Source organism: Nicotiana tabacum, chromosome 13 (assembly GCF_000715075.1).
Source record: "Nicotiana tabacum cultivar K326 chromosome 13, ASM71507v2, whole genome shotgun sequence".
NCBI lineage: Eukaryota > Viridiplantae > Streptophyta > Magnoliopsida > Solanales > Solanaceae > Nicotiana > Nicotiana tabacum.
The window spans coordinates 73,412,503-73,434,673 of NC_134092.1; the positions used below are offsets into that span (position 1 = coordinate 73,412,503).

The following is a 22,171-nucleotide window of genomic DNA, read 5'->3' on the forward strand; positions in this document are numbered from 1 at the left end:
GATTTGGAGTCGGATTTGAGTGAAATTAGTATGGTTGAACTTGTAATTGGATGGGTTGTCGTATTTTACGAGTTTCATCGGATTTTGATATGTGGGCCCCACAAGTGATTTTGGGGCGTAATTTTGGATTTTATGGAAAATATTAGCGGTTTGATATGGAATTAATTCTTATAAATTGTGTGGACTGAGTCAAAATATTGTGACTAGATTCGAGCCGTTTGGAAGTTGATACGCGCAGAATGGAATTTCTGGAGCATTGCTTAGCTTGCTCGACATTGGATTTGGCCTGTTCGAGGTAAGTAACTCTTCTAATCTTGGAGTTGAGGGTATGAACCCTGAATATATGTATTTTGTAAATTGTTGGTAGGTGACGCACATGCTAGGTGACGGGCGTGTGGGCGTGCACTATAGAAATTGTGACATAATTATTTCTGTGGAATTTGTAGTTAAATAATCTTGGCATTTTTCATGCAGTTTTATGAGTTAGAGATATTGAGCTGAAAAGTATATTAAAAATCATGTTGAGGCTATGTGCCAGTATTATTGGGACCCCCAGAGGTCATATTGCTGTGAATTATTTGTTTTAAATTGAAAATTCATACTCAATCATATTCATTTCATTGCATATCATATCTCAGTCTCTGTTGTTATTTATTGATACATAATATCATTATTTTTGGGCTATTTTTCATGACATTGTGAGCCCGAGAGACTGGAGAGATTGATGACTGAGTAAGGCCGAGAGCCTGATTTGTGAGGATATTTATGGGATCTAGTTGCACACCGCAGCATGTTGTATATTTATGGGATCGGGCTGCACGCCGCTACATGTTTGATATCGGCCGAAGGCCTGATTGTGAGGATGAGTGTGGATCGGGGCTGCCCGCTTGCAGCATACTTTATTATTATAGCACGTGAGTTGTCCATACAACACGTGAGTTGTCCGTGCAGCACGTGAGTTGTCCGTGCAGTACGTGAGTTATCTGTGCAGATTATAGCGCTTGGGCTGAAGGAGCCCCTCCGGAGTCTGTACACACCCCCAGTGAGCGCAGGTACCTACTGAGTGCCGAGTGCGAGTGCTGAGTTCCGAGTGCTGAGTGACTGGGAGGCATGAGTGATTGTGAGGTATGCCCGAGTGGAAAGAGTGATTGTGAGGTATGCCCGAGTGGCACGAGTGACTGTGAGGTTTGCCCGAGGACCTGTATATGAGTGATGTTCTGCCCGAGGGGCTGTTTATGATTTTATCACTGAGTTGCATCGCATTGGCATGCATACATGACATATAGGCATAGAGATGTATTTTTTTCTCATGCTGTACAACATCACATCATTCATGATTTCTCACACATTTTGACAGATGGGCATAGTGATGCATTTGTTTTACACGGGTTATCCGGAAGGAAAATGAAACATATTATTTATTATTGAAAAGATTTTTGGAGAAATTTATTGTTTTCAAACTATTCATATTATTGGCAACTTCGGCAAACGATTTGGGTTTTCACTGATGTATTTGAAAGAAAGAACTACTATTTTTGAAATCATTATTTGGATGAGTATTTTATCCCTGAGTTACTTATGGTATTATTTGCTTTATATTGTTATGGATTGTTGTGGACAATTGGTTATGGACCCGACCTTGGTGGATGCTCGTCACTACTTTCAACCTACGGCTAGGTTTGTTACTCACTCAGTACATGGGGTCGGTTGTACTGATACTATACTTCTGCACATTGCGTGCAGATGTTGGCTGTTGTTGTTGCTGTGCTCGATGGTTGCGGGATTTGAAGATGTACCTGTGTTCTTGTTGTAGCTGCCTCTTGTTTAGGGTAACCTTAGATTTATAAAAGCTCTGTTTATGTATTATTCAAACAAACTATGTATTTATTTCATTTCCGCTTTGTATACTCTATTCTTAGAAGCTCATGATTTGTACTACCAGTTCTTGGGGATTGTATAAGATCAGGATATTTATTCACTTAAATTGCTTTAATAATTATCATTGAAATTGGTTAGTTGGTAATTGGCTTACCTAACGGGATGGGTTAGGTTCCATCACGACTAGTTGGATTTTAGGTCATGACAGCTGCCCCAGAAATTAACTCTACGCGAACGCATAAAACACCACGCGAATGCGATGCTCTAGCTCTCAGACTCACGCGATCGCGAACGTCCTCACGCGTTCGCGATGAGCAAAGCGCATGGCCCATCTTTGGTCCACTTAACCCTACTCGAACTCGACTTTGTCTCTGCGTTCGTAAAGCACCACCTCACTTCACTATGCGTTCGCATGCCCTTGTTCGCGAACGCGAAGAACAATTCTATCCTCTCGCCCAGCTAGCTTACGCAATCGCAGATCACCCCACGCGATCGCGTATAAGGAAACCAGAACTCAGACACCAGAAAACTTCAGCAACCTCATAAGTCCAAAAATCGATACGTTGGGCATCGGAAACTCACCCGAGGCCCCTGGGACCTCAACTAAACATACCAACCAATCCTAAAATACCATACGAACTTAGTCGAGCCCTCAAACCACATCAAACAATTCTAAAATCACGAATCACCCTCCAATTCAAACTTAATGAACTTAATACTTCAAATATCCATAACTGATGCCGAAACCTATCAAACCACGTCCGATTAACCTCAAATTTTGCACACAAGTCGTATTCAACATTACGGACCTACTCCAACTTTCAAAATCGAAATTCGACCCTGATATCAAAAAGTCCACTACCGGTCAAAATCCCCAAAAATTTGACTTTCGCCATTTCAAGCCTAAATGAGCTATAGACCTCCAAAACACATTTCGAACACGTTCCTAAGTCCAAAATCACCCAACGGAGCTAACAAAACTGACAAAACTCCATTCCGGAGTCGTCTTCACTCAGTTCCGACAACGGTCCAAATCCTAAGGCTTAAACCTCCATTTAGGGACTAAGTGTCCCAAAACACTCCAAAAATCAAAACAAAACCTCCCGACAAGTCACAATAGCAGAAATAAATATAGGAGAAGCAATTAATAGGGGATCAGGGCTATAACTCTCAAAACGACCGGCGGGGTCATTACGGTTTTGCACTCTTCGTTAGTTTAGAAATAAAATATAAGAATTAGGGACCACAAGAAAATCTCGACGCAATATGTGTACGTTTAGGGATGGCATTTTAACTCTGTCGCTAAAAGGTGGTCGCTAATAAGCCATTTTCTTGTAGTGTATATTAATACTTAAGTTTTAGCAATAACAACATATGTATACATATTAATGCTATATTAACATATGCTATATTAATATATGCTATATTCATATGTTGTTGTTGCTAAAACTTAAGTATTAATATAGCACTACATCTTATAGAACTATACACTTTATTTTTAAATGTGTTATAGTAAGTTTTAATAGAATATAATTGAATTTTCAATTGATCCACTGATGAAGTATCCGAGCAAAGTACTAATAAGGTGATCGAGAATAAAATATTCAAGATTATGTGTGTCTGTGTGTGCATATATATACATATATTTATGTGTGTGTGTGTGTGTGTGTGTGTGTGTGTGTGTGTGTGTGTATGTATATAAATACAGAATTAATTAAATATTGAATATTACAGTTTAGGATGTTAAATCAATTAAATACTATATACATATATACATAGTGTCCATATAAATGTAATTTAAAAACACACACACACACACACACACACACACACAGATATATATATATCAATTAAACATTAAATATTATTTATTTAAATGCTATTTATATAAATTGACTAAAACCGACAGACTTCCGTCGGTATGTTCATTAAATTAATATTTTAAAAAAAATTAAAATTGAAATTCCGACCGAATTCAGTCGGTATTTGTGAGGCCAAACATTATTTTAACAATACCGACCGAAATCGGTCGAAATTCGGTCAGAAATATGTTAATTAGACCAGACTAGACGGGTTTCTTCCCCATTTTCATCTTTTCACTCTATCTCCCTTCCATCTCCCTTCCATCTCCCTTCCCCACAGAGTTTTGGCCTAATCCCACCCAAAATCAAGTCACCCACTCCCAAACAACGAAGCTGCTCTTCTCTCTCATGCCTAAGCCCCCATCCGCCGCCACCACTGTTCCGCGCCGCCACCACCACCACTGCTGCGCTGCCACCACCACCACTACTATTTTTCCTCCTCGGCGGCACCACCATTGCCATTGTTTTTCAAGGTTAGTAATCTACCTTATTAGCTTTTTAATTTTTAATTTTCGGAATATAATCTTATGCAATTATTTAGGATTTTTGTCTATTTAGGATTTCTATGACTAAATAGGGTTTTTGAACTACATTAGATTTAGATTTAGAATTAAACTACCTAAAATTACAATTTTTTAGGGTTTTTGGTTTGAACTACATTAGATTTAGAATTAAGGTATAAATTATGAACTACTTTAAATTATGAACTTATGGTTCTTAATAGAATTCAAATTAATGAATTTAAATTATTTAATGTATAAATTAATTTAAGGTATAAATTATGAACTTAAGGTATAAATAACGAACTACCTTAAGTTATGAACTTATGGTTCTTAATAGAACTCAAATTAATGCATTTAAATTAATTAATATATAAATTATGAACTATAATATCAATTAATCTAATTGAGTTAGTTGAGTTGAATTTAGTTAAATTAGGATTTAGTTAATGTTTAATTAAATTTAATTGTTTAATTGTGAGTTGATGATTAAAACTTAAAATAAATTGCAAGGATAAATCAATCTTATTATATGGACTTTTAAATAAATTATATCAAACTTAAAATAAATTACAAGGATATATTAAGCTAGTTCTCAATCTAATACTAAGTGTAACGATACAATCTAAGATAATTGAATTCATTTATAGATATATATGAACTTACAAATTAATATAACATGCAATTTATTTCTTCTCTGTGTAGATGGAACATCGTAGTTGGATGTATAATAGGAATTATCCTAATCGTCGGTTTTTGAGGGAGGAATTTATAGAAGGGCTTAATGAATTTATTAGGCATGTAATGTCACTTGTACCATTTCAAATCGGAGGGATGATTAGGTGTCCTTGTGTGAAGTGCCAGTGTTTGTATTTTTTTTTGGTTCGGAGGATGTTAAGACTCATCTTTATAAAAAAGAGTTTATGAATAATTATTTTGTGTGGACTAGTCATGGAGAGGTTGATGGTAGTGATGGTGTATTTCATAACATAGTTGTTGGTGAAAGTAGTAGGTCGGTAGGGAATACCGTTCAACATCCTAGATACCATGAAATGGTTGCGGATGCTTTTGGGATGCACTTCGAGTTTGAACCCCATAAAAGTGTTGAACAAGCTCCTAACGAAGAAGAAAAATATTTTTATAAACAGTTAGAGGCCGCGAGTCATCCACTAAGTGAAGGGAGTATGCACTCTCAGTTGTCTGTTGCACTTAGATTATTAAGTATCAAATCAGATACCAATATTTCTCAAGCGGGAATGGATTCTTTCATTGGCCTTATGAGTGAACTAGTTGACCCAACTTTCAACATACCTGAAGATTTCTATAAGGCTAAAAGATTGGTTTCTAAGTTAGGACTCTCGTCTATGAGAATCGATTGTTGTGAAGATGGTTACATGTTGTATTATAAGGGTGATGCAAATTTAGAAAGTTATAAATTTTGTGAAAAACCTCGTTTTAAGCGGGTTTCCAACGGGAAGAAGGTTGCTGTGAAGTCGATGCATTACTTACCTCTTATTCCTAGATTAAAGAGGTTGTACGCATCGATGAGTTCCGCTCCTCATATGAGATGGCACTATGAAAATAGAAGGCCGCCTGGTGTTATGTGTCATCCTTCAGATGGGGAAGCTTGGAAGCATTTTGATAGGACGTATCCGGATTATGCTAGTGAACCGAGGAATGTTCGGTTGGGTTTGTGTGCTGATGATTTCACGCCATTTTCTGTTTCTGCAATACCATATTCATGCTGGCTAGTCTTTATTACGCCGTATAATCTTTCACCGAAAATGTGTAGACTAGTCCATATATTTTCTTAAATTGTGTTATTCCCAGTCCCCACAATCCAAAGAGTTTGATTGAGGTATATTTGCAACCTCTGATTGATGAGCTAAAACAGTTGTGGTATGATGGAGTTGAGATATATTACATATCAACTAAGCAAAAATTCAACTTGTGTGCTAACGTAATGTGGACCATTAATGATTTTCATGCGTATGGAATGCTGTCTGGGTGGATGACTGCTGGAAAGTTAGCATGTCCTCACTGCATGGAAAATGGTAAAGCGGTCACTTTAAGACATGGCCGAAAGCAGCCATATTTTGATTTTCATCGTTAGTTCTTGCCAGTTGATCATGAGTTCAGAAGGATGAAGAACGTATTAAAAAAGAATACAGTTGAACGTGATTTGCCTCCTCCAATTTTGTCTGGTGAGGAAATTTGGGAGAGGGTTCAGAACTTCACTAAAGTTACCGAGGCCCCACCTTCTAGATTTCCTGGATATGGTGTTACTCATAACTGGACAAAACATAGCATATTTTGTGAGTTGCTGTAACACCCAGAATTATTTTTTGAAGTACTCAAGTGTAAAGCCCGGTAAAGTTTGCAAAGAAAATAATGTTTCATGGTGCCGGACTAGGCTTACGTGTTTGAGGATTGTAGAAATTCTTCGCAGCGAGCTTGTGAGCCGCGGCTCGAAATTTTTGGGTTGAACAATTCACCGGAAAGTAAAGAAAACTTTTTGGCGGAAAAGTGCATTTCTGCGGTCCATTATGCGATCGCAGAACCACTTTGCGGACTGCATAATGTCCGCAGAGTGAGGTAGTTAATTCGGTCAGTTGGAAGCAACTATGCGGTCGACTATGCGACCGCATAGTGAGTGCATACACAAACAGTTCTTTTGGCTATTTTGTAACCAATTATGCGACCGATATGCGGTCCGCATATCGGTTGTGCGATCGCATACCTTGTTCTGGAGCTCTATTTTTGGGTTTTTAAAACCCGACCCTATTTCATTAAATACACTATTTGGGCCATTTTTGAGATATAATCTGATATTTTAGAGTGAGAGAGAGTGCCCTAGAGTGAGAAGGTGTTCTTCAATAATTTTGCTTCAATTCTTGCTCAAGTTTTGGAAGATTAAGAAGGAAAGCTCACTAAGTCTTCATCCTAGAGGTAAGATTTTACACCCTAAACCCTAATTTCGAAATTTTTCTGAAAATGGGTAACTAGCAAGATAATTTTTGGGCATGAGAGTTGTTTATTTTACATGCATGTATTATCAAATGGTGTAGGAAGATTGTTGAGCTAAATATGGTAGAGATTGGGTTGTGGGATGATGGAATTCTCCATAAAAGGGACATTGAAAACTTATGCACACCTAGTGTTTGATAAAATGCTCAAATGAGCTAGAACCATGATCATCTTCCTAATTTTGATTCAATTTGTTATATTTCTACAATAGATTGAAGTTGCTAAGAATTCCGGAACATTTAGAGTGTAAGGAAGCTCAAGTGAGGTATGTTGGCTAAACTCTTCTCTTAGAATTGAATCCCACGATATTCATGTAAATTATGTAAGTCTCGAGTGATTCATTATGAACTTGGCTATTCCGAGTAAGATTGGGTTGAAAGATATATGTTCAACAAGCATCCCAAATGCTCTATTCATGTTATGTTACCAATTGAGGATGTGTTAAAATATGGTCTGTGTATTAATAATGTTTCGACTTTAAGTCAAGTTCAAATGAAGGCTATTATGCCAAATTGTGTGAAATATCTCTATGTGCATTAGACTCTAAATTGCTCACATGTGTACTACACACTTTGATTTGAATTGTGTTTGTTGTTGATGATGAGGATGATATTTGAAATTGATAATATGAGCATAAAATATGAAATATGGCCAACGTGCCAAGAATGATCTTATAATTATGGCCATTAGTGCCAATGAAATGAAAAGATGTGAAAGTATTATGAAATGCGATGATTGATGTAAAAAGGTTGATGTCTCAAATAAGACAGCCTAGCCGATCGGGTCGTGATCGGACACCATGCCGCACATATGGTGGTGATTGTGCTGGAAATCATAATTGAAATTGTGATTGTGGTCGATGTCCCTAATGGTTAGCCTAGATGATCGGGTCGTGATCGGACTCCGTGTTAATGACGGTGGTATTGATATTGAGAGAAATTTTGGTTGATGTCTCTACTGAGATAGCCTAGCTGATCGGGTCGTGATCGGACTCTGTGCTAAGAGTACAGTGGTACTGGTTTTGTGAATAATGGTATTGTGAATAGTGGTATTGGTATGGTGAATAATAGCACTAGTATTGTGGACAATGGCATATCGATACTAAAAATCTCCCAATGTGAGATATGAAAATTAATTTGAACACTGTCTTGATCCTAAATTGAGGCTTGATGTTGATTAAGGCTTTCATTGATATTATGATAATCTTGTTTGTATTATTTTTCATTCTATTGGGAGGGTGTTTAGTTATACATGCTAGTGCTATTTGACAGTACTAACGTCCCTTTTGCTGGGGGCTCTGCATCTTTCAATGGATGCAGGTGGTTCCATAGCAGGAGATATTGGTCAATGATAGCAGTGCACCATCTTCCCAACTGACTTGGTGAGCCCCACTTTATTCTGGGGTCATGAATCTTTTGTACTTTATGTATTCTATTTGAGGTATAGCCGGGGGCTTGTTGCCGGCATTATCATTGTACTCTTCTTTATCTATAAAGGCTCCGTAGACATAGTGTGGGTTATGTATTGGTGCAGGGAAAGACAAACTATGCTATGTTGTGGTTGTATTACTTGTCCATTTGAGACGTTAAGGTGTTCAAGCTCAAGGCCAGCTACTGATCACGCCGAACTATGCCTTATAAAAAGGACAAGCGGTCATCGCAAATATATTCCGGTTAATAAGTCTGGAGTCGAATCCCACAGAGAAATTAACCTATCAACCACAACTGCTAGACCCGCACAAATCCATGCAATCAATCTTTAGAAATATTTGAATAATAATTTGGATGTTTATTAACTAAATATTACGTAATGAAAATGCACTAACAAATGACTAACTACGAACGATTTGTAAACAAGAATTGGAAATATCTAAGGTTGTGATTTCCCCTATTATCAGAATCTTTTCCGCTACATTTTCTATAAATTCGCCTATGTCTTCTCTACCGATCATGAGCACTCTGACTGTCGTAACTCTCTCCCGAGTAATTACCACAATTTACTAGACATATTCTCCCGAATTACGCTAGCTGGCATTAAGTACGGCTCACTCAGATCGCACCAAGGTTTCGTTATCCCTAATCCCACCTTTAAACCCTTCGTATTGATCCCTCATATACGTTAGGAGTGATGTTGTTCAACAACTACCTAAATATGTACTCTCTCCCGAGTAATACATACTAAATAGGCACAGCTAATTGAGGGCCCTTCAATCAACCACATGAATAATATAGTTGAACAAATAGAGAAAATACTACGACAAATTTATATTAACGTAACAAGAAAATTATCCTTCAATAGGTTCCATCAAAACCCTAGATTAGGAATTTTAGATACTCATACTCATAGTAACAATATCCCAAATATTTTGCATAATTAAAGTGCAGAGTAAAGATGAAAGGATGTAGAAATTGATGTTTCTAACTCCCAACGGGTGATTCCACAAGCTATTCTTGCCTCCAGTTGCAAAAGTCCTCCAAAGTGGCATTTTTAGGTCTATTTATATGTGTAGGAAAAGACCCAAACGTGTAGGCAAAGTCCTAGTCAAACCCGGAGACGAAATAAGTCTTCAAAACTCGGACTGTGCACGCCCAGACCTGGCCTCGCGAGACCTTGCCCCAGGCCTGGCATCGCCAGGTATAAAGCCTGGTCTATCTCACTTCTGCCTCGCCTCGCCAAGTCTATCATCTGGCCTTAGCCTGGCGTCACCAGGTATAAGGCCTGCTCTAGGCCAGGCTTCGCCAGGTATAACGCCTGGTGTACCTAGCTTCGCCGACTTCTCCTTTTCAACTGCTCCCAAGCACGCTTTCGACTTTTAAGTATCCCTTTTCCTCTACTTTCATATTCAATTCACCTACACATAAAATGGCCTTCATTACGAGCAAATAAAGTGTAATTTATCATTAAAGCGTATAAAATTCAACGCGAATAGTGTGCTAAACCATGAATTATTTCCACACATCAATACCCCACACTTAAACATTGCTCGTCCTCGAGCAATCAGACCACATTTATAGACACAACCTCACTAAGGAAGTCCCTTAACTCCTTGCTCCAAGAATATTTAAAATAGTCTAAGCAGCACGGTGTAACATCCTCGCCTCAAGATTTGACTCACATACCATGACTTATTCACAAATCACTTACTTACTCTAACATGGAGGTCAATGACATTACCTTTCCTTTATGAATCACATGCCCTCACCCAACAAAGAGCTCAGTTCCACACACGATGAATTTTAAGAACGCAGGAACTCAAGATAGACAAAATTCACTCGCTCTCAGAAATAACATTCATATGCCACAAATGATGCACCTTAGGCTTGCCCGTAGTGTAATACTCTATTAATCGAGCTTATTCAATCTAAGATCAAATAGGACTTTGATTGGTTGTAATGTAGGCTGCGGGCCGGGTAGGATATATTTGGATATATGAGTGACTACACCTCCCTAAGCACTTTAATACATATACTTTAACACTCAAGCCCCTACTTATGTCAAACCAAAACTCCACCTTCACATCAATGTATATTACCCCATACTTCTTTAAGCACAATTACATCAAGAGTCACCACTTATCAATGAATATTCTTTTTCACAGCAATGCAACTATATATTTTTTTTCTTTATTTCTTTTTCAATTCAAGAGACTCTTACTTTTTTCAAAATAGTGCACCTTTCTCCTTGTTGCATTAGTTCCACTCAAAAGCCAAACCAACCAACCTACACTTTAACTTTTACAAAGTTTATAATAATTCAAGTGCTCATTAGAGGTGAAAAGGTTCAAATAGATGGTTAATTCAAAAAATTGGGTAAGGCTTGTAGTGTGGTTGCCAAAGAAACAGGATTACAGGCTCAAAGGGGTTAACTACGTTACATAACGTTTAGGTGGGTAAACTATATATATCTGACTTAACAAAGAAATGCCTATATCACTTCTCAGACTGAACAAGACTACTATTTCACTTTGCACACACACAGGGCAAGTTCTAGACATCAAATGCAATGCATATAATACATACAAAACTCACACACACATGGCACATAACTCACTGAGGATTGGTTTCATCTCGACACTCCAGTCAAAGAAGTTAAGCAAAATTAGGAATCTACGATTTAAGGTACTTATGCTAGAGTCAAAAACCAAGCCTATGCGTCACGACCATAGTACTAACTATTCTCAAGGCATAACAAAGTTAAGAGATATCTCTACAATTAAATGCATAGCTTCGTGGCTCCTACTCCTACAAATTAAAACTAACTACACCTAGTTCAACTAAAAGCCCTTGGAATAGAACCGCGGCCCAAAGAAAAACCAAGGGGGAATTACTACATTACCTACAAAAAAATCTTTTTTTTTCTCTAGACTTACTTCCCTCAAGAAAACTGTCTAGGAGATCCATCGTCGGGAAGAGTCCAGTCTTTTGTTTTATAACTAAACAAATAACAAAAACAAATCACTAAACCAAATTCTTAAAACAAATAACTAAAATAATTATCTAACGAAAATGACACTTACTAAAACAACAAAACAAACAACTACAAGTAATTTCCACAAGTCCCCACCCCACACTTAGATCATGCATTGTCCTTAGTGCATACACAAATTGACAAAACAAGAAAAATGAGTAGGGTGCAAGGAAACTCCCTAATCAAATTGCATCCTTATCCTCTGAGGCTCTCCACTCTTCATCATGTTCTTCCTCCTCCTCATCATCATCGTCCTCATAATCTGACTGCTCCGGCTCGGCCTCAGACTACTCAGGAGTGTTGATATACTCATCATCGGGGAGTCTGTAGCCATCACCTATCCCAACCAGCTGCTGGGCATGAGCATTGAGCGGGTACCGCTACTCCAATAAGGTCCTCTTCTCAGATGTGGTTGGCCGGCCACCTATCCTTAGCTGCAAATTCATTATCCCATAGAGATGGGCCATAAAACTATCATCCCGAGCATTATGCTCGGTACTTGTCAAAGATGTCATGGCAGTCTCTTCTTTCAGCCGGAGACTAGTGATGTCCGTTTGTCGTAGGGGCTGATCGATGGTGTGGTCAAACTTTGGCTCCTCCTCAACCTCCTCGTGTCTTAAGTACCGAGTTAGAAAATTGGCAAATATCATTCGACCGACCTTTTTACTCATTCTGACTAAAGACATTTGGTAGCGGATCAAATGACCCACATTTAACCTTTGACCCATCATGAGGAATTAGAGCGCACAGATCCTCTCACGGATAATGAGTGTGTCATGATTGCATGGTAGGAGCCGTGCATTTATCAGTTTAAGCCACACTTAAGCCTCTGCCCTTATCTTCTTCTTGGGGAACCTCTTGTGCCGATTAGTTTTCTTATCCCGGACCCATGTTGCCGTAGAATTGACACTACAAAGCGTGTGTCTCAGCTCTCTATATGTAGGCCGGCAAATGAAGTGGTCCAATGGCTCCACAGGAACATCTGGAGCACCTAAAAAGTTACATATGGCCGTGGCTGAAAAATCTATCAATCGCCCACGAATCGGCACCAACTGTTCAGTACTCTGCGGATCAAACCCTGCATTGAATTCTCGGACTAAGTTGAGATTAATGTCCCCTGTGTTCTTGAATACATAGCTCAACCCCATATCCCGAATGCCACTCCAAATTGCCTAATACTTTGCTTTCATGCTGTGTTCGTGGATAGCTACTTCCGGGTGTACATGTTTAGGCCTACAATGCCTGTACCAATCTTTAGTATGCGGTGGTATGCTGTTGATGCCAAACTCCCGTTGTCCTTGTGGTTTTTGATGCATGGCTGCTATAGCTGCCACAACTTGTACTCCACTTAGATTGGAGGTAGCTTCTCCCCTTTTTCTCTTATTTGGGGGAGGTGCGGAGGTCACCTTTGCTTTAGCCGGCGCAGTGGAAGTAGCCTTTCCTTTGCCTGTGTCTTTTCTCGGAGGCATATTCGTTCCTACACAAGTAATCATTAATCAGTTAAAACTGTATTACACATTACACAGATAGTGTTCCCCAACATTCCGAGGTTACTCAAACTTCACCTCGTATTTCCTTTAACATTAGAATCAAATAAAAACACATGGGCTACCCGTGAGCCACCCCACACTTAAGATTTTAACGTGGTGCATGACTACACAATACTAGTCTATTAATCCTGGAGACTCAGGCTCCAATGGGGACAAGGAATGCCTTTGAGTCATTATAGCAAACACTTAGCATGCACTAGTGCCATGTGAGTGCTTGTAGAGGTGAGAGATTGCCTCACCCTCCCAAATCGGCTCGGGAGTTTCTTACTACCACTTGTTTACACAATAACAATCCAGGTTGTGAATAGTTTCCTCTTGCCTTTCTATCTGCAGCTGTCTTTTACTATTTTGTTCCACAAGGCACTTTAACATATCTTTGATCTCTTTCAGGTCATCATCCCTGGGTTCTTTATTCCTATTAACTTCACAAGAAAAAGAAGAACCATCAAAGTAAGGGGTTGGAGGAAGATAAGAAATATAAGCACAATCATGAAAGTGACCATCTTGACCACCACACATATCACACACATTCCACACATAAGATTGAGTTGGTGCACATAACTCGCTCTCGAGAATATTTTGATAATTTTTCCATGGGTGGTTTCCTCCACAATATGCATAAGGAGGATTAAAAGTAGAATTACCAACATCAAAATGCTCATAATTCCAAGATGCCATATTTTTAAAATCAACAAGTAAAACAAAAATTAAAAAAATCAAATACAAAAAATAAAAATAAAAGTTCAAACTTGAAACCTAGCAATACGTACACCTACAGCTACACCGTTAGTTCCCCGGCAACGGCACCAAAATTTTATCACGCCCAACTATGCCTTATAAAAAGGACAAGCGGTCATTGCAAATATATTCCGGCTAATAAGTCCGGAGTCGAATCCCACAGGGAATTAACCTATCAATCACAGCTGCTAGACCCACACAAATTCACGCAATCAGTCTTCAAAAATATTTGAATAATAATTTGGATGTTTATTAACTAAATATTACGTAATGAAAATGCAATAACAAATGACTAACTACGAACGGTTTGTAAACATGAATTGGAAATATCTAAGGTTGTGATTTCCCCTATTGTCGGAATCTTTTTCCCTACATTTTCTATAAATTCGCTTAAGTCTTCTCTACCGATCATGAGCACTATAACTATCGTAACTCTCTCCCAGTAATTACCACAATTTACTAGATATATTCTCCCGAATTACGCTAGCTGGCATTAAGTACGGCTCACTCAGATCGCACCAAGATTTCGTTATCCCTAATCCCATTAAACCCTTCGTATTGATCCATCATATACGTTAGGAGTGATGTTGTTCAACAACTACTTAAATATGCACTCTCTCCCGAGTAATACATACTAAATAGGAATAGCTAATTGAGGGCTCTTCAATCAACCACATGAATAATATAGTTGAACAAATAGAGAAAATACTACGGCAAATTTATATTAACGTAACAAGAAACTTATCCTTCAATAGGTTCCATCAAAACCCTAGATTAGGAATTTTAGCTACTCATACTCATAGTAACAATATCCCAAATATTTTGCATAATTAAAGTACAAAGTAAAGATGAAAGGATGTAGAAATTGATGATTCTAACTCCCAACAGGTGATTCCACAAGCTATTCTTGCCTCCGGTTGCAAATGTCCTCCAAAGTGGCATGTTTAGGTCTATTTATATGTGTAGGAAAAGACCTAAACGTGTAGGCAAAGTCCTAGTCAAACCCGGAGACGAAATAAGTCTTCAAAACACAGACTTTGCATGCCCAGACCTGGCCTCGTGAGGCCTAACGCCTGGTGGACCTCGCCCCAGGCCTGGCGTCGCCAGGTATAAAGCCTGGACTATTCGCTTCTGCCTCGCCTTGCCAGGTCTATCACCTAGCTTTAGCCTGGCGTCGCCAGGTATAAGGCTTGCTCTAGGCCTGGCTTCGCCAGGTATAATGCCTGGTGTACCTGGCTTCGCCGGCTTCTCCTTTTCAACTGCTCCCGAGCACGCTTTCGACTTTTAAGTATCCCTTTTTCTCTACTTTCATCTCCAATTCACCTACACATAAAATGGCCTTCATTACGAGCAAATAAAGTGTAATTTATCATTAAAGAATATAAAATGCAATGCGAATAGTGTGCTAAACCATGAAATATAGCCACACATCAGCTACACATTCACTTTGGAACAAAGACGGCAGATTTGTGAGTGGGTTGCAAACCTAAAGATGCCCGAGAGCTATGCTTCGAACCTGGGAAAACATGCCGATATGATTGAAGGAAAGCTGACTCATATAAAAATTCATGACTGTCATATCTTCATGTAAACCTTAATCCCTATTGCATTTTGTGGTTTGCCTGAAAATATTTGGAAACACATCACAGAGATAAGTTTATTCTTCAAAGACTTATGTTCTACCATATTAAGGGAAGAAAACCTATTTCAAATGAATCAGAACATTCCTGTAATCAGTAATAAGCTGGAAAGGATTTTTCCATGTGGTTTCTTTGATGTGATGGAACACCTTCCAATTCACCTTGTACATGAGGCGTGACTTGGAGGACCGGTTCAATGCAGGTGGATGTATCCATTCGAGAGGTAATTTTCAAACCTTGAATTATTCTTGTAATTTTCTTTAACATAATAATTTAATAAGTGACAATGCGCAGGACTATCAGCAAGTGTAAACGATTTGTTAAATAGAGGAATAAGATTGAAGGATCCATATGCGAAGCCTATCTTGCAAAGGAAACTGCCCATTTTTGTTCTTACTACTTCGACAGTCATGTGCCATGTGCTAGAAATAAGCCCAATCGGCACAATATCATGATTGAGATTGATCCATTATATCCATAAATGTCTATATTCAATCAACCAGGCCTAGCTTCTAAAGATCGAACAAAAAGAGGCCTAAGTATTATGGAGTACAAATCAGCTTCAAATTATGTATTGCTAAATTGTCCGTAAGTTCAACCCTTTCTTAAGTAAGTCTTGACATAAGATTAATTTACACGGACTACTATTTAATTTGGTTGATGCAACTAACAAAATTTTCAAGGTGTCGCTCAGTGACTTCGTGAGTCAATTTGGCCATGATGCTGTATATTCTACATTTGAGGCATGGTTTAAAGGGTATGTAAGTGCATCTTACATACTTTCTCACATGTGAATATACATACTTGATCACTTGTGAATATACTTGCTCACTTGTGATTTATTTAACACTACATGTAGGTCAATAATCCAAACAACGATGTTAATCAATTTTTGAAAGATATATCTTGGGGACTTGCACCTACGATTACAACTATGTCTAAGTATTTTATGAATGGTTACAAATTTCACACCGAGGAATGCTCCAAGTATAAAAAAAGCAATAACAGTGGGGTGTGTGTCAAAGGTGGTGAAGGCAACCTGGATGGGGAAAATGATTATTATGGTGTGGTCAAAGAGATTCTAGAATTATCATATTCAGGTTGGCCAAACAAGAAGATCATATTTTTTCGATGCAAGTGGTTTGACCCAATACCTAGAAGAGGTACAAATGTATACTCGCAGTACAACATAATTGAGGTTAATAAAAAGAGGGAGTATGATCGCTATGATCCTTTTATAATTGCAGAAAAAGTTCGGTAAGTGTATTATGCTCGGTAAGTTTGTAATCAAAACTAAGCCTTTAGGTAGGGTGGAAGTTGAGAATGTGCTAGATGTTGCTTACCAAACCGATACCTCAAGTGTTAACCAAATGGTGGATGATCAGTTAGAAAATGACTTGGAGCATCCTCAACGCATATTAGAAGAAGTTAATATGGAGGAAATAACAATCATAGAAAATGAGGACGAAGAATCACCTAATGAAAATGAAATAAGTGAAGAGGAAGAATTTTCGGACGAGGAAGGATACTTTGAAGACGAATAGCATGTTAGTTTTTTCAAGTGCTCTCAACTTATATAGATTTATATTCTCAATTCTAACATTTTTTTTAATTTATGCAGATGACCGGTAGGGGTCGAGGTAGGTCTAGGAAGGATAAGAGGCCTATTGATCATGATGACAGTGCTACACTATCGCTTCCTTCCACTCCACACTTGGATCCCTCCGCTGCTGATGGCCGACAACAATCTGTTAGGCACACATATTTTCCACCATATCCATCTACTCATCAGAATACCTACCATTCGCCCTCCCAACAGTATTCTTACCATTCTCCACCACAAGGCTATACCCCGTTTCCTCCACATGATCCTTGCATATAGTTACATTGGTCCATGGAGTCATCAGTCACACGGCCATGTGGTGATATGCCCGTCATCTTCTCCATTTGCTTCATCACCAGCTGGATCACATCCATCTAGATTTCAGCCGGAGCACAGCAGGGGTCTAGATCGCAGCAAGGGTGTGGATCGCAGCCATCTTCATCAGCGACACCATCTCCCTCTCCACAGAGTTCCTCTCCTAGCATTTCTAGACTTCGCCTTCGGGATAGTAGCGCTGAGCTAGATGCCCCCCCTCTACGCACACTTCCGATCCATTGGAGGGAGATGATCCAAAAGAAGTGCGGTATGATCGTTATCATAGGATGATCATCAGGCCCGAGGGCAATGGGTAAGATTTATTTATTACTTCTTTATTTTTGCTAAATTATAATAGCTAGTCTTGTTTATTTAATGTAATTGCTATGTTGCAGGTTCATACCTAATCATCAGACTACAAAGATAATCACTGAAGCTCTTGGCCGATTGTATGATGCACACTATGCGACTTGGAGTGACTTTCCATAGAAGCTCGTGGAGTAAATTTTCAACCAATTTAAGGTTTTAATACAATTCTTATCTATTTAAGCATTATACTATCAATATTTTCATCTAACGTTACACACTTCATTTGCAGACTAAGTGTGCCTGGGAGGACCAATATAACAGTGCCATTCTTGCAAATTTTGAGTTCAAATGCCGTAAGAGACTATCCGATTCCTTCTATTTTGCTAGGAAGAAGACTAAGAAGCCTTCATGGGTTCTACCGCACATATGGGAGGATCTGCTGAGGCAGTGGACCACGGAGAAGTTCGAGAAGAAGAGTGAACAGGGAAAGAAGGCTCGAGCATCTGAGAAGGGTGGCTCCTTGCACTGTGTGGGTGCAAGGAGCATGGGGACTGCGAGGAGACAATTGGTAATTTCTTAAAATATTTAATTCTATATATATCAAACTGTATTTATATATTTTAATTTAGTTAACATGTTTTATTATATTTGTAGGAAAAAATATATGGGGGAAGATGTCTCATGATGAGTTCTTCATGGAGACTCACATCCGGAAGAAGAAGGCACCGACAGATCCAACTAGATGGGTCGAGGACCGGGTGGAGACTACATATGTAAGTTTCATAACTACTATAACTTGAAATTAATGTTTATAATATTATATAGTTATTAATTTTCTATCTTCTAAATAAAGGGCCGCTACAAGATTAATGTGTAGGAGTACACTCGGAGCTTGCCACCGAATGAGCAAGGCGAGCGACCACCCATTTCCGACGAAGAAGCGCAGAAGATATGGTTAGATGTTGTTGGTGATCCTAAAAAGGGGATAGCATACGGCCTTCCAGAGAGATCATTTCGGCGCTACAGGGTTGGATTGCAAGGAATAGGGACTTCCGCCCAAGGCGAGGCAATTGATAGGTCGACTATCTCATCTATGGAGAAGAAGATCGCAAAGCTGACAGTAGAGCTTGAAGAGACAAAGGCTAGCGAACAAAAAACAGATAAACAATTTGATACCCTTCAAGTTCATCTAGAAAAAAGGGACCAATAATTTAATCTCCTTCAAGGTTAGTTGTCCAATATTCTTGCTAGTGGTGCTTTTCCCATTACCCGGTCTCGTGAGCCTTCACCAGATGCTAGTCCTTCTCGTCGTGATCCTTCGAACCATGCCGACGATGAAGCTTCTAGTAGTGAAGATGGAGGTGATACAATACAAAACACTCATTGAATAATGTTTGAACTTTTAACTTGTGAAACATTTTGTTATTGGGTATTATGTTTTGTTAATATAGTTTAGTGGAGATGGAGATGATGTTTTGTTAATAATATAGTTTTGATAGTTGTTATTGTTATTGTTATTATTGTTATTGTTGTTGATATTGGTTGAATGAGAGCAATGTAATGTTGCCATTATAGGTGATTGGTTGTTGGCAGGTAGTGCAGCTATAAAACAGCTGCATTCTGCCAAAAAAATACCCAGAAGACCGATCGCCTACCGACCGAAGTCGGTCGGAACTATTCATTTGAATTTTCGAGAAATTCAAAGTTACCGATCGACTTCGGTCGGAATTATTGAATTTAAATATTAAATATTTTAACAATTCCGACCGACTGTGGTCGAAATTTTTAATTTTACATTTTAAATATTTTAAACATTCCGACCGAAATCGGTCGGAATTGAATAATTTTTTTAAAAAATTAATAATTAAAGTTCCGATCGACTTTGGTCGCTAATTTATCGGAATTTTTAATTTTACATTTTTAATATTTCAAACATTCCGACTGAAATCGGTCGGAATTGAACAACTTTTAAAAAATTAATAATTAAAGTTCCGACCTTCTTCAGTCGCTAATTTAATTATTTTCAAAACTACCGACCGAAGTCTGTCGGTATAGTTATTTTTTGTCAGATAATTTGGTCAAAGTGCGTTGACGAATACCGACCGATTTTGGTCGGTAGTATCGACCGACTGCGGTCGCTACCCTATTGCGACCATTCTTTTTTCGATGAATTGAAATCGGTCGGTTTTTGTTCGATTCCAAACGACTTCGATCAGTTTTTTTGGACGTTTTTTGACATTTTGTTAGTAGTGTTCCTCCACTTAACTAAATGTTTCAGACTTGAGCCTTAGGAATGAACTATGCGCTATTCAGAATTACTCAAGTCAGTGTATACTGGACACCGAATGGTTAGGCCAAAAATGGTGCGAACCCGAATTAGTCAAGCTAGTGTATACTAGATATTGGATGTTAGGCATAAAAAGAACCTACCCCACAGACACCACATATTGCATCTTCTTTTCTATTTTCATCTTCACCAAGTTTTGGGATGAAAGGAAGGACCATTTTTGTAGCATTAAAATAATTGAATCATGTGTGAATTACTCAAATATACAAATGACTGAAAGGTCAAATTTCTAGGGCCAAATTATGTCACGTTGAATTTTTGGCACATGATTACAGAAAAAATGACACTGTATAGCCACCCTCAAAATAATAGTCGAAAGTATATATATTTTTTGTATATTTATTTGTATTTATATACATTCGAAATGTTATATACGAAAATTATATAAATTTTATACACTTTTTCGCCTACCAAATATAAATAGTTTCTGACGCGGACTAAAAGTGATAATACCCAAGTCAAAAAGTGGGTAGTCATAATTTTTACACAATAAAGTTTTAATATTCTGACGTAAATTTGACTTTTCTGATCATTCATATTCTCTGAGAAATTTACATGTAGCTCAATTACTTCAATTTGATAAAAATATTATTTTATGATTTTACTGTTATAATGAATAAAATTTAATAACCACGGGGAAACTAGCAACTCGAATAAATAAAGGTAGAAAGTAGGAAATAACAGTAGGAATATTTTATCCTACCTTTAAGGCCTGTCCACCCAAAATGATGAATCCAATATTTATCAGAAAAAGGTTTGCATACTGTAATCCCCAAATAATTACATAAGCCTTGTGACCTGCATCAACAACATAAGTTATAACTAGTGAAAGGATTTAAAAAAACACATGAACAAGCAACAAATAATGAAATTGAGTTGAGACGCAAAAAGGGGGGCTGGCTAGCTTTTCTGGTCAGTATATATATGTTTTCTTAATTTCGTCATACCATACATAAATCCTGCAAGGTCTTTGTATCTGATATGCCTCTTCTCGCCGTATTGGTGGATCTATGCCATAAGAGTACTTGCATATAGTGATATAATATTGAACAAAAGCAGACCAGTGACACCACCAATCCAACCTAGAGGAACCATGATTGTGCCAACATATTCTAGTGCATAAGCACAGATGCACAGTTGACACCAGTGGTGAGAACAAGTCCCACCTGAAAGTATGAATCTACATTTTGGAAAACACAATTACTACTGCAGTATAGCACACTTTTCTTTTTAGTCTGTTAATTAAAGCTTGGGACAGAGACAGAGAAACCTTGGCCAATCTGATGAAGAGTTTCGGGAACTTCAACATCAAAAGATAGAACCCTCTCGAACTGACAAATAACAGACACCTCCTTCCTGCCTTCATCTTCTCCTATTTCTATACACTATTCACTCCTGCCAAATGGGACAAATTAAGCAGAGTGATGGAGCGACTGCTTCAACCGATCCATGTCTCCATAAATAATGGACTTAACCAAGTATAGTATCTATATGGGCAGAATAGCTTAAATGACATTTATACTTGTGCCACTTTGTCATGCCGGTCTCCAAACTTATCATTTTGCCAATTGAACACTTAGACTCGTTCAAATCGTGTATAATAAATGCTTATGACAGGAGGTGACCAGTGCGTGTAATACAATCTCCTACACGTAGGACGCCACGTCATTACTAGTGCCACATAGAAAAATAAACTATTTAAAAATAGGACTGGCCACCCTACACAAATACCGAACCCATAGAAAAGAGATGCAGTAGGTTCTTTCTTCTTTCGTTTATTAGGAACCACACATACCCAGAAGCTTCAAGCGAGCTTTAGTGGCGTCTTTGCTTGTCCCTTCGATTTTGTTCCTCAAACACAAATGTTTATCGCATTTTCAAGTCTAAATTTCAATACCCAGCTGAGTTTTAGTACTAGATAAGCAACAAATTGAG

At 38.2% G+C, this 22,171-nt stretch overlaps 1 pseudogene; it reads right to left on the reverse strand.

The window, feature by feature from the left end:
- Nucleotides 1-21,346, reverse strand: part of LOC107787651 (proline transporter 2-like) — a 58,577-nt pseudogene extending 37,231 nt beyond the window's left edge.
- Between the last annotated feature and the right edge of the window lie 825 nt (nucleotides 21,347-22,171).